Source organism: Sorex fumeus, unplaced genomic scaffold, assembly GCF_029834395.1.
Source record: "Sorex fumeus unplaced genomic scaffold, SorFum_2.1 ptg000115l, whole genome shotgun sequence".
Lineage (NCBI taxonomy): Eukaryota > Metazoa > Chordata > Mammalia > Eulipotyphla > Soricidae > Sorex > Sorex fumeus.
Window position 1 is genome coordinate 14801916 of NW_026606172.1, and position 19217 is coordinate 14821132.

Consider the following 19217-nt stretch of genomic DNA (forward strand, 5'->3'; position numbering starts at 1 on the left):
AGAGTTAATTTGGAGGTTGCAGTCTGACTCATCAAAAGTGGAAATCTAAGTGACTAATTTTGGTTCTGGAAATACCTCCAAATAAGTTAGTCTGTAAATGCTACTTATTAAGGAGTTAAAGTAAATCTGTTAGAGTTTCATTAGCAGAAATATTTATGAAAATAAATGTAAATGTGCCATAAATTTTTCTCAAAGTATAGGATAATATAAGTGACTTGACAACTATTGATGTTCACAATTGCATAAAATTAGCACTTATTAAGCATACACTGTGACAAAATAATAACCATATTTTAGACAAATTATTTTTCACAAAATATATTTTTCTTTGATTTCTATAAATTTCTTTGATTTTATTTAATTTCTCACAACCTTCATTTTATACATGAAGAAATCTTAATTTTGCTGATCAATTAATATATCATTTCAACATACAAACAACCAGAAGTGGCAAAAACCAGAAAGTGTATTTTATTCATTCCTCTTAGTTATAGGTGAACAAAATTTATTTGATGAAATGGTATTTTACTCAAATTAGAAAAGATTTGCTATGCTCACCATTTGACTTTGGGCTTTGAAGTTTTGGAGAAACAAGAAAATTCTATTCATAGTTATTTTCTCTCTTTTGGGTTGGGGAGTTACACCTAGCAATGCTTGAGGCTTACTCCTTGTTCTGTGCTCAGGGATTACACTGGATGTGGCTTCAGGAACTTTATGGATGCCTGAGACGAAACAAAGTTTAGCCACATGCAAGGAAAGCAGTTTACCCATTGTAAACTCTTTTTTCTCACCAGTTTCTCTCTTAATCCAGGAGATACATAGAACAGTCTGTCCCCACATCAGTGGTCACAAAGCAAGTGTTCAACATCTTGGCACCTGCTTTGTAATTTGTGCTGAACTACATTTAAACATGAGCATGCACTAGAGGTATGCTCTATTGACATGCGTCAAATTTATATCAGTTTGTGTCCAATATTAAGTTAGTTAAGTATTTTACTCTAAAACATTGGTTATCAATGAATCCTTGCTTTCACTAATTCAGGTTTCTTTTGTGTGATTTCCTAATTGATATATGAGCATTCAGGATCTTGAGTCTTGAGAGGGTATTATTTGCTTACTGGAGTCAACTGGATAATCTAGAAAAAGAGATTTTATAAGAGGAAAAAATATTTGAGTTTCTCACCAATGATTTATTTATAGATCTACATAGATAGGACTATGTAGATAATTCATGTAAAAGTGGAAGGATGAGACAAAGGTCACCTTATATAAAATTTTATAACTACTTGATTTGGGAAAGACACGGTTAGAGCAATAAGACTTCCAGAGAGAAAAAACAACTCGAGTTGTCATATAATACAATTTTATATTACTTTTATTGTTACTATTTGTTATGGACTAATACATGTCTCCAAAATCTCAAATTCCAGTTTAATTCTTGGCCCCCAAGTCAGAAACTCTAGTACTTGTCAACATAATCTTTTATTAGGAACGCAATTCTATTTCTGAATATTATCATGTTAAGGATTTACTATGTCAGGGTGAACCTAAAAATAATATAGAACTTTACACACTTAAAAATGAAGTTATTGAATGTATAAATATTGTCATAACTAGAATTTTAAATTCAGACAGTGTGTAAGAGTCTAAAATAACCTTTAGATATAAAATGCTGCTTGCTTCTGAAGAGGTTAAGTTATATCATTGGAACTGAAATAGGGAATAAAATTCTGTTACATAATGAATTCAGCAAACTGGAGGCAGATAGTTGTATGATGCATGTAAAGAGGAAGGCATTTTAGTTCCCAGGAATGGGAGGAATGGGGAAAGGATATTTCCTCCAGCATAGTGTAGAAGACTGTTGTTCTGAAAGTATCTTGGTTTCAGACCTCTAGTCTCCAGAAAGGAATCAAAATTTCTACTGCTTTAAGCTCCCCTGTTTTGGTGATTTGTTGTGGCAATTTGAAGAACTATCAGGTTACTTTTATCATCTTTGATCTTTTATTAAGACCTGAAGATCTGAGGAATAATATATCTCCTTGCAATTTTGCAGATAAAAACTGGACTGAGAACCCTCAAATGGGTTATCACATCTGTAGTTCTGAAATATCTACTTTCTCTGCTTTTCTGATCCATTATGACAAGGACAATATTTTTTTTTCAGAAACAAGTGGAAATGTAAGCTTTTTAAAAGTTTTATTCTTACAAATAAAAAGCTTTTTCAGAGTGTTTATTATTCTCATGCTAAAATGATACATTATGGATAATTTCCCCATTATATTATTTTTATTATTTATTGTTAAGCTATATTTACCCTGCTTCATCCAAAAAGGATTAAGGGTAAGATAAATGAAACATGTTAAGGAGATCTAATGATGGAGTAATGGATTGACAGAAAACAAGAACAGGATTTTCACATGGAGCCAGAACCAGGCCTAGGTTGGTTTTCCTTTTTAAAATAAAATCTTACAAATAATGAAACTAAGACAGGTTCCCATATGTAACCATTTACAAGCAGCCATATTTCTGATATTATAGTATCTGCGAGTAATTTCTCCTGGGACCCTGTCCTTGACAATACTCTACAATAGGTCAGATGCTAGAATGGTAAGCTAGTGGAGCAGGTGAGGGTCCTACATCACATGCGGTCGACCTGGGTTAGATCTCTGCCCCCACATATGGTCCTCCACGCCCTGCAGGAGCAAGCCCTGAGCTTGTCACTTAGAGCAAGTCCTAAGTGACTCTATAAAGAAAACTAAAACATCAACTTAAGGCCAATTTTTATATGGCTATTTTTAGAATTATTTCTATATATTTTGAGTGTTTCATCCAAATTGCAATATGTTGCATAAAATTAAGGACATGTGTCTGAGTGTATTAACACAGATGTATAATGGATTTGTTATGTGTTAAAACTGATTCTGCTCTTCAATATCCAGCTTAAAGGAGATAAATATCATGCTTATTTTACTATCAATTTCCCACATACATATATACATATATATATTTCTGATTTTATTTCCTACTTATCTATCCCTTTTTTGAGACTTATTAAACAAGCTAATTAAATGCAAGGAATTTATCTTGTTCCTGTTTATAGTTTCCTAGAGCATAAACACCTGATTCCACTCAAACAAAAATTTTTAAGTCACACTAGAATGAGACAATTAGTAAAATCACCTACTCTCATAATTCATCATTATTTTTATTTATTTATTTTTTTAATTTTTATTAGTGAAACACCATGAGGTACAATTGTACACTTACAAGTTTTGGTGCTTGGGTTTCAGTTATACAATGATCGAATACCCATCCCTCCACCAGTGCCCATCATCATTATTTTTAAAATTAAAATTCCTTATGCAAGATCAAAATATTGCTCTGCACACTTGATAGCTAATAGATTATAGGTAATTTATAACTATAAAAATCTCTGTAAAACATAACAAATTATTGAATACATTATATATGCACATATCTAGATGAAAATAAATAACAATACCACTCCCTTTAAGATGAACTTCAGGTGTTCTTCCTTATATAATCTTACTATCAGCTCTGTAATCACCACCTAGGGTGAAGATTATTACTCAAAAATTCAAACACTCTGGAGCTGCTAATCAAACATCCTGTTGAATTTTGTAACTTATCAGTTCCCACTTGCTGTGACTTTCTGATATCTTGATGCTGAAATCCCTAAGGGGGCAGGGTGGTGGGGGGAAGTTTTCTCCTTGAATTATATCCATGAGGATGAACACAAACTTGTGATCTTATTTTTATGTAACAGACAAATTGATAAGGCATTTTACTTTACAAAAATTTTATTTTCACCTCTACTACAAGACTATCAATTTTCTAAAAGAGATGAACTAGGGACTGGAGTGATAGCACAGTGAGTAGGGCATTTGCCTTGCAAGTGGTCAGCACGGGTTCAATTCCCAGCATCCCATATAGTCTCCCGAGCACCACCAGGAGTCATTTCTGAGTGCAGAGCCAGGAGTAAACCCTGTGCATCATTGGGTATCATCCAAAAAGCAAAAAAAAAAAAAAAGAAAGAAAGAAAGAGATAAACTAAAAAACAACATGGCAGTAGCTGAATACATTAGTGAGTAGTATTTGACTCACTGAATTGGAAACTTCATTATCCCAGTAATTTAAGTAGTCAAAAGCTTCAGATGTGCCTATCTATTTGCCCTGAACAATGGTTACTTTTTCTCTTCTCCTTTTATTCCTGCTGCCCGCTCTTTTCCTATACTAACCCATTTGTTTTGAAGGTTTTCTGACGTTTTGACTTTTTAAGTGCTATACTAAGACTTTTTGTTTACCGGTCTGATACACTAAGTAAACAGAACAGTAAGGGAATAAATGATTGCATCTTATTTGGGAAAGAAGTGTTAGTTACTGTTTATTCACTGTTCATTTGAAGAACTAAAATGATGACACATACATGCTGGCTCTGATGAAGAGTTCTGGAAAGAGAGCTGTACAGATAGTATAGCAGGTAAGGTCCTGATTTACTATATAGTATAGAAAGAAAATTCAGATGTTGGCAGGTCCTGCTTTGATGGTTGGCACCCCATGTGGGTCCCCAAGCCCTGCCAGAAATGATCCCTAATTTCAGAGCCAGAAATAAGCCCTGAGCATTGCTGTGTGTAGCACCACCCCCTTCAAATAAAGCAAAAAATAAATGGTAAGAATTTTGGCACCAAAATCATTTTTATAGTGGACATAAAATATTATTAGGTCCTCTCATGGTGACCCAAAATAGTGAATTCTCAACTCACCAATTATTGTCATTGCTGATTATTATTTGTATAAATAAATTTTTAAGTCCATAAAACAAATATTTTGGTGATGAAACAGATATTAAGGTGTTTGTGTGTGCATGAATATTTAGAATAGTGTCTATGAGGTTTAATTTCAACATTTTTATTTTTTTATGTAGGAGTATTACTATTTATTCAGCCATTGATTAGACTGATTGAATTGGGCATGAACTCCACCTTACTTTTTTTCCCTTTTTTATAAATTTATTTATTGAATCAGGGGAATGGGATTCATTTTTGGATGAATCAAGTGTGGAAAGGTCGAATTACAACTGAATCTCACAAAGACAATGTTCATGAAAAACAGTCTTGTCCCTGATGTTCCATTCACTCTCAATGGAACCACCATCTCCAAATGCAACAGTTATATATACCTAGGTTGAGACATCAGCGTGATGAATGACCTGGCACCTGAGCTACGCAGGAGGAAGAGAGCAGCTTGGAATGCCTTCAAGAGCGTTGAAGAAATAACTAAGAGGATAAAGAACCTCCAGCTCCGAGCACATCTCTTTGATTCCACTGTTCTTCCTGCATTATCATATGCCTCAGAGACGTGGGCCCTACGAAAACAGGATGAGAAAGCTATTCGGTCTCTCAAAGAGGAATTGAAAGAGCTATGCTTAGAGTATCACGCTTCACTCAAATGAGAGATAGAATCCGAAGTTCCAATCTCCGTCAACCCTCAAGAATCAGGGACGCTGTCTCATTTGCCAAGGCATCAAAAATCAGATGGGCTGGACACGGCATGAGGTTTAAAGATGACCGCTGAACTAGAGCCATTACTGACTGGATTCCACAGGACATCAAAAGATCACGTGGACGCCCACTTACAAGATGGTCAGACTTCTTCAAGACCCTAAATGATTGGTTTGAGGCTCTGCATGTTCCTAGAATGAGCAGATGCCATTGGGCTACACTAGCACGCAACAGGGATGAATGGAGACGTTACTGGCACCTGCTTGAGTAAATCGATGAGTAACAGGGTATCAAGTGATCAAGTGATTTATTGAATCATCGTGAAAGCAGTTACAAAGCTTTTAAGTTTAAGTATCAGTCATACAATAATGAAACACCTGTCCCTTCACCAGTGCCCATTTTCTACCACCCAAAAAACTAGTATGCGCCCCATCCCATACCCTCCCCCTACCTGTGGGGCAGATGATTCCACATTACTCTGTCTCTTTGATTTCATTCAATATTTTGACACCAGACCCATAATTATTATTTGGGATTTTACCCCAACACTCAGATCTGCTGAAAAGGCAACCATAGACAATTTGTTTTCTATTTCTGGTCATGAATAACATGATATGATACAACCGCAGTAGTGGCCATGCAATTTTAGAATTCTGAAATTTTAACAATTAAATCTGGAGTGATTTCTGCCAAAACCTGAGATTCTGAGATTTGTTCCTGAATCTTTGGGATCATGGCTGTTAAGCAATTTGATCAGGAGTCAGAGAGGCCTTTCGTGGGTGACATCTCAGGGACTTGTTGGGGTGGAGAGGAAATGGCTGGCTCCACCTCCATCCCTTGATGCCCCGCGTGTCTTGTCCGGACCCAAACCTGACTGTCCAGTGGCCTCTGGAGGATGGCAGTCACTGAGCCTCCAAGGGGGAATTAGTGGAAAGATAGCACCCTTTCCCCCCTGGAGTGGCCTGTTCCTGGTAACCTACTGCAGGGACTGGACGCATTTCTGCCAAAAGCCTCTGGGTTCTGAGATTTGTTTCTGAGTCTCTGGGATCACGGTCGTTAAGCAGTTTGATCAGGAACCAGAGTGGCCTTGCCTCCAATTATATAGCTGAGCCAGAGGTGGTTTGTGGGTGTGTCTCCCACATACCTACTTTTGGCCCTTTACTTTCTTGGTAAACTTGGCCCCAAGTTGTTGGGGTCTGTCTGGCCAAAAGCACAGCAGCAATTTTGCGGTATCTAGAAATCTGAAGGCACCATCAGGCTGCTGATAAGCTCGCCTCATAGGTACATATTGATCTGCTGGAAGTACGATACCCCGTAATTTCAACATTTTTAAAATCAAATATACTCATCTTTAAGAAATAGAAAACTTTAAACAATAAATGTGGCATTAGTTTTAACTTGATCAAAACCTGTAAATACAAGTTAAGCTTGAAATTTCAGCAGGAGTTTGTGCTAACAAGAAGCACTAGGTAGTCGGAGAAGTAACTCTAAGAAAGTAAGAGATTTATTGCCAGTCTCTGCTTAATAATGATGATTTAGACAGAAATGGGGTAAGTGAGACCCCACTGGAAATGCCTTAGCCACTGTCAAATATGTTATAGGATACTAGCATTGTGAGCAACAGCTTTTTCCTACCAATTTAAAATAGTGTTTTCATAGTAACATTTTTGCTATATAAACACATAAATCCAGCAAGAAGCTGGGCAATCTTTTACTTTGAAATGGTAGGCTTAGGGATTGTGTTGCAACATTTGTAAATGGATAGCAAGAAAAAAAATACATAAAATTTATTCTGATAGAGAACAATACCTTCAACAAAAGCTAAGAATAGATTGTGCTATTTATATAAAATGTTGATTTTTTTGGAACTATCCTGAATTGAAAAGTTTTAATTCTTCAATTATCATGAATAATACTTGACTTTTAATTGATTGTCATTATAACTCATCATCAAATTGTCACATCGAATTCTTCTTCTGAAAGACCCTCTCAAAAATAAAACAATGAGAATGAACCCTGACACTTTTCATTCTGTAAAATTATTATAGCGAAGACATCTCATGGGGAACTCCTGTGATTTTCTCCATTTATTCCTAAAGCAGAGGCTTCTGTCCTGAAACTTCCATGATGTAGGGGATTTCGGAGAAACAGACAGGCCAAGAGACAGTATCCAAAGTATTGTTTCCACAATCTTGCACCAGATTCTGAGAACTGGGCTTCTGAAGTCATGTCTACTTAATTATATAAAACTTATTCCATAGTAGAAAAGGAGAGAAATGTTTTGACCAAAATTATTAATGATAATAAAATAACAAGAAGATTTGAATTACCTTCATGAATACTTCCCTCATTTATTTCTCTTTTGTTGTGTTAATGACTGAGAATCACATGCTTTAGGTGTAGTACCAAGGCTCCCAGATGGTGGTGTCAACTGGATGGCAGTTGACATGTGGAATGGTGCAGGCAATTGAACTCTTGGCCTCATGCCCAAAAGACAGGTATTCTACCACTGAGTAATCCTGGGACTACTGTTTTCTGTTTTTCTCACTTATGATCCTCTTTGCCTCCACTAGAAAACATTTTAGAGATGGTTTTTAGCAGTATAAGTAGAAAATATATATGTGTATATATATGAAAAATAACATTTACCATTTTCTTTACAAAGGTAATAAGATCTTTACTTAATTCATAATCTAGAAATAAGAAAGACTGACTCCCTTTTCACTGATGAAAAAAATCAATCACCCAAAAGCTCTTACCTATGATACTCTGCTTTGAGAAAATCCCTCTCAGCCTTTAATATTGATACAGAAAAAGAACCATTAAGTTGCTACATAGGTACAATTATTCTGAAACATATGTGGGTGGTGTGTTAAGCAGTAAGATAAAAAATTAATTGCTTTGAAAATGGGGCATCGTGTGTGTGTGTATGTGTGAGTATGTGTGTCTCTACATGCGCATGTGTGTGTATTTGGGTATGTGTATATATGTGTGTGTATATACATATATATACAAATACATATATATTTGTATGTATATGTATATACACACACACAAATACACCTGTGTATATAATTACATGTAATTGAAATAATGTGGAGCCTCCAGAAGAGATAATATTTTGTTGAAGAGCATTCAGAGTATTTCTCTTAAAACCAAATTAATTTTTATTGAAAATAAAAGGTTTTGTGAAATATATATCACAAAGGATACAGTTTTCCCCAGCTTTCCTGATTATCTATTTAGTTAATTATCATTTTTCTATATGTACATATACACAAATTCATTCATACATATTCTTCTAAACATATTCCATAAAAAGCATTTCTAAAATTTACTTTGGACTGTGAATCTAGAATTTAAAAGGAAAACATATCTAAGTATGCCAACTATAAATATCTATCTGTATCTGGCACCTTATATATGAATATATATGTATATATGTCTGCATATTTAAATTTGTCTTATCCTCACTCTAGCTTCTTTCTATTCTTTTTAAGAAACTGGCTAGTGATACTGAAAACCCAAATAGTCAGGGTAGTTTAGCAGTCTGAATATCCAGGAAAGTTTTGCAGGTTGAGTCGAAAGACAGTCTCTCAGTGTAATTCCTTTTTACTCATTTTCAACTAACTGGACAAGACAGACTTATAGAAAGCAATCTGCAGTACTCAATATTACTGATTTAAATGTCAATCTCATCCCCCCAAGATCTTTACAGAAATATTCAGAATAATGCTTTATTAAATACTAGGCTCCAGGGTTCAATTAAGTTGAGACATATGATTAATCACCATACACTCAACTGAAAATAGTTGTCTTGGTATTGTCACTTGAGTATGTAAAGGACACCTCAAAAAGCATACTTCTCAGGGGCCGAGCGATAGCATAGTGGGTAGGGCATTTGCTTTGCATGTGGCCGACCCAGGTTTGATCCCCGGCATCATCCCATATGCTCCCCAAAGCACCACCAAAAGTAATTCCTGAGTGCAAAGCTTGGAGCAACCCCTGAGCATTGCTGGATGTGATCCACCCCCCCCAAAAAAAAGATACTTCTCTGTGATAAAATCATTTGGAATAATGGAGAAATATAGCACTGCACTGTCCACTGTCCTCCCGTTATTCATTGATTTGGTCAAGCGGGCACCAGTAATATCTCCATTGTGAGACTTGTTGTTACTATTTTGGGAATATAGAATATGTCATGGATAGCTTGCCAGGCTCTGCCATGCGGGTGGGATGCTCTCGGTAGCTTGCTGGGCTCTCTGAGAGGGACAGAAGAATCGAACCCAGGTCAGCTGCCTGCAAGGCAAATGCCTTACCCGCGGTGTATTGAGAAATATATGCACTTTAATTTGAATTCAGATGCTGATGTTCTGTAGGTTATTTACTCAGTTATTTATTTAAACCACTATTTTTCTTTTGCAAAATAAAGATAATATTTCCTACTAGTTCACACTTCACTGTTCTATTCCTATTTGAGAAATACTGATTGGATTTAAAAAGAGTTTTCTAGATAATTTTATAATAATATACATGTTTGCCTATTTTCAATGCCATTAGACAGGGATTTTCATAGGGAAAATAACTTCATTTTTCATATTTCTCCCTTTCCTTTTACATAAGTTTTACATCCTCCACCCAGATCCTCCAAATTCCAGTAGGCGGGGCTCACACCCACCATCTGGCCCCCTGGTGCCGTGTAATCCCATCAACGGTCAAGACGCAAAGACTATAAAACCCAGCTCCCGGAAGACAACAGAGCAGAGTCTCCTGCCCCCACGCCTGGCTGGGAATGGAGTTTGTATTTCATATTGTGAAATTTTCAATATACTTATATTTGGAGTTCAAAATATGATTTCTATTCTTTTTAAAAATTAGAAGTCAGAGCTGTAATAGAGCGGTAGCCTGATTCTCTGCATACCATATGGTACCCTGCAGTCTCCTGCCCCCGCGCCTGGCTGTCCTCACTGGGGCCCCTTGGAGGGGAGTGGGTTGAGCTTTCCTCCCCGCCCCGAGCAGGGCTCCGGCAGCCGAAGACCTCAGGACCAGCCACCACCATGCTGAGACCACTCTCCGCACACCTGAAGACACTGGCAGAGGAACAAAGGCAAGTGGGCCCCAGGGGCTGAGATGTCCAAGCCTACTCGGATCGGGGTTGAGCAGCCTCCACCCAGATCCTCCGAATTCCAGTAGGCGGGGGTCACACCCACCAACTGGCCCTCTGGCGCCGTGTAATCCCATCAACGGCCAATACTCAGAGACTATAAAACGCAGCTCCCGGAAGTGCATGGCCACATTTGTGGCCACAGGACATCTTATCATCTCATTCCTACTTTGGAAAAACTGTAAGGCTACCGAATGTAACTTGCCCACAAGGCAGAATCTGGCAAACTCTCCGTGGCGTACCCAATATGCCAAATACCAGTAACAATGAAGGGTCTCATTCTCCTAACTCTGAAAGAGCCTTGAATATGACACTTTTTAAAAAAAAAAATCTCAGGGTTAGGACGAAGGAGACGTTACTGGGGCCTGCTCGAGGCAATCGACGAATAACAGGATGGTTGTGATTGATTGTGATTAAACTTAATTCATAAGGGAAAAACAAAAAGACGGATTCTTTTTTTTTAGTTTTTCTCAATTCCAGTTTAAAAATGTGTACTCTCACAGGCATGTAAAGATTGGATTCATCTGGGGAACATAAAGTAACAAAATAGGAGACTAACACCCAAGAATAGCCAAGATAAGTACCAGGAGCGTTACTCCATGGCTTGGAAGCCAGACGGACACGCTGGGGGAAAAGGCAGCTCAGATAGAGAAGGGAGCACCAAATAAAGGGTGTTGGGAGGATCCTCCCAGGATGGGAGATGCATGTTGAAAGTAAATTATAGACCAAACATGGTTGCCACTCAATGCCTCTTTTGCAAACCACAGCAACCGAAAGGTGAGAAAGAACAAAAGAGAATGCCCTGCCACAGAGGCAGGGTGAGATGAGGGGACTGCGGGGTGGGAGGGATACTGGGATCATTGGTGGTGGAGAATGGGCACTGGTGGAGGGATGGGTACTCGAAAATTGTATAACTGAAACCCAAGCACAAAAATGTGTAAGTCTACAACTGTACCTCATAGTATTTTACCACTAAAATTTTTAAAAAAATGTGGTCTCCTTGTTTCTTTAATTCTAAATTTTTATTTCTAAATTTTTCTAAATTACTCTTTCTAAAGATTACCCAGTTTTTCTTTAGAAAAAAATTAATAAGATTAAGAACTTATTCTAGTCCTGTGACTATGAGTGGCCTTTGGACTTCAAATAGAGTTCAGGTTGTTTTGCTGCTTAAGTTTGTTTAAACAATATTATGTTTCACATTGTTACTATTATTTTGGTAAGAACCTCATTAGTATGCATAATTAATACTTTTTAAAAAATAAACATTTTTAGTGTGATCATTTTATGCCATTTGGTTATTTAAAAAAATGGAACTGGTTGAGAACAATGTCGATATTTGGTTACTGAATACATAACGAAGTTTGAAAGAAATTTTATTTCAAGCTTATTCTCCCAGTAGTATTAAAGAAGAATATGTGTATACTAGATGACAAAAAATCATACATTTGCTCAGTGCTTTTTTCTAGAATTAAAAATATAGATATAATTAAAATGACAGATTTAAAAATCTTCAAATGATATGAAATACTTTACCAAATGTTTTTGCAGTCCAATAATGAAACAATTAAGAAATAATTCTTGTTTATTCATTTAAATAAAACATTTAGTTTGGTACATGTAAAACATCATTTTATATATAAATCAAATATAAAATCATTGAACAGTAATTCGTCTGCTGAACATATTTATCTTTCCTTTGACCAAACTCCATCACTCCTAGGATTTTCAGTAACAGAACTTACACATGCAGAAAATAATCAACAGTTTTACTCCAGAGTACTTGCAAATGTTTCCATACAACTCTGTTATTAACAATAATGACCTCAGTACAATGCATTTCCAGGGGAATTAATGACTGGGTTAATGGCCTGAGGCAAAGCCAGTCAGTCATGAATCCCTAAGAAATGCTCCGTGCTTTGATCATTATTGCTTCATTACAACATAAAAATAATCAGCAGCAATTATAGTGGGAACTTTGGGAGCACTTCAGCCTTGAAAATTAACTCTTTCTGCTTCCATTGAAAAACAATCTTGCGCAGCGAAGAATTGATACAAATGACACTGAAACAGAATGTGATCCTGAGTGGCCAATGTTCCAGCTAAAATTAGAGATGTGTCTGACCAATCAAAGAAAATGGAACATCAGACAATAAGGCACTAGCAAGTTCATCAGAAGAAAGGAATTTTTTAAAAAAGTGTATGTTGCATCTTCAAAAAAAAAACCCCTGGGTATTATAATTATACCTTCATATTGATGAAATACAGGAAAATGTTAATAAAAAAGAAAAATATTTAAAATGCAGAAGTGAATTCCACTTTTCTCATAAACTCTGCTAAAATTGGAGGGATGAAGGCAAATGAAATATATATATTTAACTTTGACGTATCAACTTTCAAATTACTTTGGATTTGTACATAATATATCTTTTATGAAACAAGACCTAAATTGCTGAATTAATGGGTACATAAGTAGATTCATAGAAATTGTACATGATATCAAATAAAAATATTTTTTAGAATATTTTTCTGCTTTACAGCCTCAGTCCACAAGACTGTGTGAACTGTTGTTCAGTAACAATGTCTTTGGCAGGAAGTTCAATTGCTTTCCCATATTTTTCCCACCCTGCCCAAGATTAGATCTTAAAGCAGTTCAACTCGATTTCATTCTTTTCTTTTCAATCTACCTCTTCTCCAATGACAAATTATGACACATATTTCACTTTTCTGTACATTAATACATTGAATCTCTGACTACATCCTTTAACCTTTTACTATCTCCTCATTCTCTAAATGTAAGTGCTCATCAAAAATTGTTTTTGACATTATTTTCTTCTATTCCAGCTCTTTAAAAATTCTGGAGTCTCATTTGCTTTCACATATTTACTTATTCTATCTAACGGTCTGTCTATCTGTCTATCTATCTGTCTGTCTATCCCCAATTTATCCTATTTTAATCATTTCCCAAAATGCTACATTCCAACTGTTTTTAAGCACAAGTTCTTATATATATATGTTTTTGAATATTCAAGATATTACATTTAAGCCAACTTTATCATCTTCTCTTTTTTATTTTTTTTGTTTTTCATCTCTTCTTTCTGCCTTCTTTTTAATCCCTACTCATTTCAAAAAATCTACCCACTATATCAGAATTTCCAGTAATTCATGTCTATTTAATGCATCTATAAGTACTATCAATATAATTTCCATAAAAATATAATATTAATGTTTTTTGCTAATTCTATGAACCTAGTTAATTTTCTACTTTAATTATTATAGTAGACACTATCTGTTCTTCAGATTTATCAGTCTATCATGAATAATATATACTTAATATACTTAATATACTTCAATAGAGCATTTGACCTTCAACTGGTACAAAAATTGATGAACACAAATGATTTCGAGGCACAGCATATGTAAGTCTGAATCTTGACTTCAATAGTTACCATATATATAGCACTGGATATATTGTTTGAATCTATTCTATTCACAATATTAGCATGAATAATGCCAGTATTATAAAGTTTTACAGAATGTAAATTTAATCATAATAATGATTTCATATCGCTTACTTACCTATGCTTTCAAGGAGTCTGGTAATGTATGCATATGATGAAGTATGAACATTTTGAAATAAAATTAATAAGGCTAGTATTTTATGGGCATTTATGATTTTTCTGATCTTCTGTAGATCTCACTCTCAATAAATGCACAGATGCAAAAAAGATGCTTAAAAACAGAGAGTAATTTAATTGATTTTTAAATAAATAAAGTGCCCGTTTTGTTTTTCATGATGAATGAAGAAATCAGTAAAGACTGGAAAGCAGTCTTAAAATCAACAAAAATAAGTATGACACACTTTAAAGTTGTAGCTCTTTCTGACTCTTTCAGAAAACAAATTGCTGAGAACTAATCTGATAGAGCAATAAATATAATAGACTTCCAATAAAAATGAATTTATAGATCAAAGTGAAATTCAGATATAGAGCAGAGTTTATAAATAATTGGACTAGGAATTTAAAACAATGTTAAATACCACAGTTAAAGAGTTCAATGGAAAAGATGTATCAGATAGGTATTTTCAGTAGTGATGAAAAGTAAAGGAAAGAAATAAGTAGAAATACCTAAATTTAAAGTCATCTCATAAAAGATTAGGAATGCCCTTAAAAGGCTCTTTAAGGCATAAAAAAAGCTACAGAATAAACCAATTAAGTAACTCAGTAGAAGTTAGCCAACTAAAACACAGAGGGAGAAATATAGAAGAGAGAAAACCAGGCACACATTATTTTTTTTTTATAATTTTAACATTTTATTTTATTTATTTATTTATTTATTTATTGAGTCACCATGGGAAAGGTTACAAAGCTTTCAGGTTTAGGTCTCAGTCATGCAATTATCAAACACATTTCCCTTTACCAATATTTATTTTATACCACGAAGAACCCCAATAAAACCCCACCCCCACCCCTCCCAGTCCCTGTGGGGCAGATGAATTCTAGTTAACACTCTATCTGCTTTGATTAGATTCATTGTTTCAATAAAAAATTCACCACTGTTATTTAGAATTTAACCCCCCCCCCCCAAATCAGACATGCTGAAAAAGCATTGTGAAGTGATTTGCTTTCTACAGCTGGGTTCAAGAATTAAATGTTGGTTTTGGATTTCTGCTATTTTACTTATTGACCCTGGAAGTATTTCTACTGAAAGTCAGATAGTTACAAAATTGGTTTCTGTGCTCTGGAGTCGTGGCCGTGCTGGAGAGCCGCTAGTGGGAGGCAACTGGTGGCCTTGGTAGGGCGTGAAGGGCGGACCGAAACGCCCCCCTTCCCATGAGGTTTTAGTCGCCCCCACTCCCCCGGCTCATACCTGCTGTCCACAAGGCTCCCAGGCGGCCGCCATCTTTCTTTCCAGAGAGGAGAAGGCGACTGGGGCAACACCCTTTCCCCTCCGGACAGACCTGATGGCCTGGATTAACGCATAGTCCGTTCACTTTTCTGCTCCAAGCTGCTGGGTTCTGCATTAAGTCCTTGTGCTTCTGGGGCCATGGCCGTGCTGAAGAGCCGCTCGCGGGGGGCAACTGGTGACCTCGGTAGGGCGTGAAGGACGGACGGGAACGCCCCCCTTCCCATGAGGTTTTAGTCGCCCCCACACCCCCGTCTCATACCTGCTGTCCACAAGGCTCCCATGTGGCCACCATCTTTCTTTCCAGAGGGAGGAGGGCAGAAGGGACCAACACCCTTTCCCCTCCAGGCAGACATGATGGCCTGGATTAACGCATAGTCCTTTCACTTTTCTGCTCCAAGCTGCTGGGTTCTGCATTAAGTCCTTGTGCTTCTGGGGCTGTGGCCGTGCTGGAGAGCCGCTCGTGGGGGGCAACTGGTGACCTCGGTAGGGCGTGAAGGACAGACTGGAACGCCCCCCTTCCCATGAGGTTTTAGTCGCCCCCACACCCCGGGCTCATACCTGCTGTCCACAAGGCTCCCAAGGCACACATTAGAAAAATAAACATTGTGTCATATTTTTTAAAAGCTCATAAAACAGCAATATCAATGACTAAATTCATTCATGTAAGTATGCCATATCTAAACTGTTGAAAATGAATTCTAAGAGAACATTTAAAGCAGACAATAAATAAATGAAACATTACATATCAAGGAACAAAGATCAGAAAGAAAGCTTCTTGTTAAACAGCATAAGTTATAAACCCCAAATTAATTCATTTATAGTGCTGAAGGGGAAATAAAAAAAGAAATTCAAAAATTTGTAGTTCAAGAGCTCTCACAAATGAAGAAATAATATTTCTGGAGAAAACCAACACTGATCAAATTTCTTCACTTATCCTATACTGTAAGAAACATACACACACACACACACATGCCAGCACAAAGTAAAAGAGATTTATTCAGAGAGAAGAAATAAAATATCAAACTATAACTTTAAACTACATAAGAAATAAATATTCCTTGAAAAGAAATATTTGAAGGAAAAATATTCTTAAATTTTCCTGTTCTGAAAGTTATTGGCTAAAGTAACAATATAATCTACATTTTGCATATACAAAATTAAAATTTATTAAAACAAAAGCATAAAAATAAATCAACATAGAAATCTAGTTTCATATAACAATTTAAAAGAAGCTTATAAAAAAAAACACAGAAAGTGTCACACCCTTCCCTAAAATATCAATGTGATTTAATAACTTGAAGATTAAATTCATTAAATTTAATAGATTCAGAATAAATCCAGTAATAAATTCAATAAATTGCAGATTCAATGCATTGCAAAGAGAAATAAAAATATTGATTAAAAAGTAAAAAAAAAATAAAAAAAAATAAAAGAAGCTTATAAATATTTTATATTGTATACAATGTAAAGATCAGTCCTACTATTTACCCCAGTCAGAAGATATTCTAAGTTGAGAATCCAATATTTGTTTTTTACTTAGACATAGATCTATACAGGTCATCCAAACTGGGAATAGCTTTTTAAAACGTTAAAGGTAGAGATGTAGGCAAGTGTGTAAAAACTTGTGCTTAAAAATTTTTTCAAAGCTTTACTAGGATAAACAAATACCATTAATATAAGAAAATGGTTTTATGAATGTGAGATTGACTCTTAAATGCTTCCCACATTTAAACAAATACTAGTGAATACACCTGTTACTGATACTGTAAAACTTACTAGGAATCTAGAGACTTAAACAATAGATACTCATTATTTTAGAGTTTTGGAGAACATAAATCTGAGATGCACTTTTTTGGACCAAGATCAAAATATTGACAGAGTTGTTAGTCTCCAGATACTCAAAGAAGAATCTCATTCCTTGCATATTTCAGTTTCTAGACTCCAACTATATTCCTTAATTGACAAGCTCTTCATTTAAAGCCAGTGGCATAGAATACTGTCTTTTCCTTTTTCTCTTTAGGGCAACTTGTCAGGAGTAATTCCTGGCAGAGCTCATTCCCTGAGTCAAATCAGCATCAGCCACATGCTAGCCAAGTGTCTTACTTTCTATGCTATCTCTCCAGCACTAGCATAGAATCATGAAATCACTGATCATAATTGTTTACTTCTGTTGTTACACCTCCTTCCAAATGATCATTCCATTTCTCTTTTATTAGAACTCTGTGATTACAGTGAAGTCATCCAAGTACTCCAGGATAATTTATTACATTAAGAAAAATAAGAAAAGATACATTAATTTATTAATGTTACCATCATTATTATTATTTTAGTTTGAGGATCACACCCAGTGATGCTAAGTTCTCTGTGCTCAACAATCGCTCCTGGTGTGGCCAGGAAACCATCTGACATGATGGGGACCAAATCTTGATCAGTTGTATGCAAAACCAAGTGCCCTGTCCACTGTTATTCTCTAGTCCCAAAAAATACCTTAATTTCCATCATGTCTGCAGTCTTGTACCACATAAGGCAATATGAAAGTAGATTCCCAGGATTAGGATTTTGTTATCACTGAATAGGGGATTATTTAGTTTACACTAGCTAGTGATGTTATAATTATTGTGTTGTAATATATAATAAGTTTGCATATAGCACAGCGGTAGGGAGTTTGCCTTGCATGCAGCCAACATGGCCGACCCGAGTTCGATTCCTCCGCCCCTCTCGGAGAGCCTGGCAAGCTACCGAGAGTATCTTGCCCGCACGACAGAGCCTGGCAAGCTCCCCGTGACATATTCGATATGCCAAACACAGTAACATTAATATATTATAATTTATAAAACCATATATTATCATATAAATGATTTATCATTTCTATTATTTTGTTATTATATGGTCTATGATGGCCAGGAAAATGAAGCAAAATATAAGAAGAAAGAGGAGAACATTTGGCCCAGAGAGATAGTAGAGTGGGTAAGGCATTTTACCTTGCATGATGTACCCATGTTAAATCCCAGCACTACATCATGCCCCTAAGCCCCACCAGACCTTAGCCCTGAACACTGCTTAGTGTGTTTCTAAGAAAATGAATCCAAATAAAATGAATGTATAAGAAAATGAAAAATGGAGATAATAAGGGATACATTTGGGTTATATTTGAAATTGCTTTTCAAATATGTTTAGCTATATTAACTTTAGATGTACCGATTTCTATTATTTAAAAGTGAAATTATGCATTCAACTCTAAAATTGGAGACATACTAAATCCTATTATCTAAGAGCAATACTATACACTTTTTATATTTTCCCCAGGTTTAATCTACATTTGTGACACCTGAATATTCTTTCATGAGATTGTTTAAAAATTACCTTTCTCAATATTAGCCACAAAATGTAAAAGGTATCAAATTAAGGTAGATGATAAATATTTTAATGTATCCTAGCAAAAAAAAGATTAAAAATATATGACATGTAGTTATCTAAAGCTGTTAACTCTACTTATTTACACACCATCAGAAACAAAACAAGCTTCTGTGCCTTTTATTTGGGGTTGGGTAGTTGATCGTAATTAGTATTGGTCAGTGGTTACTCCAAACTCTTTGTTCAGGTCTCACTTCTGCTGTTGCTCAGGG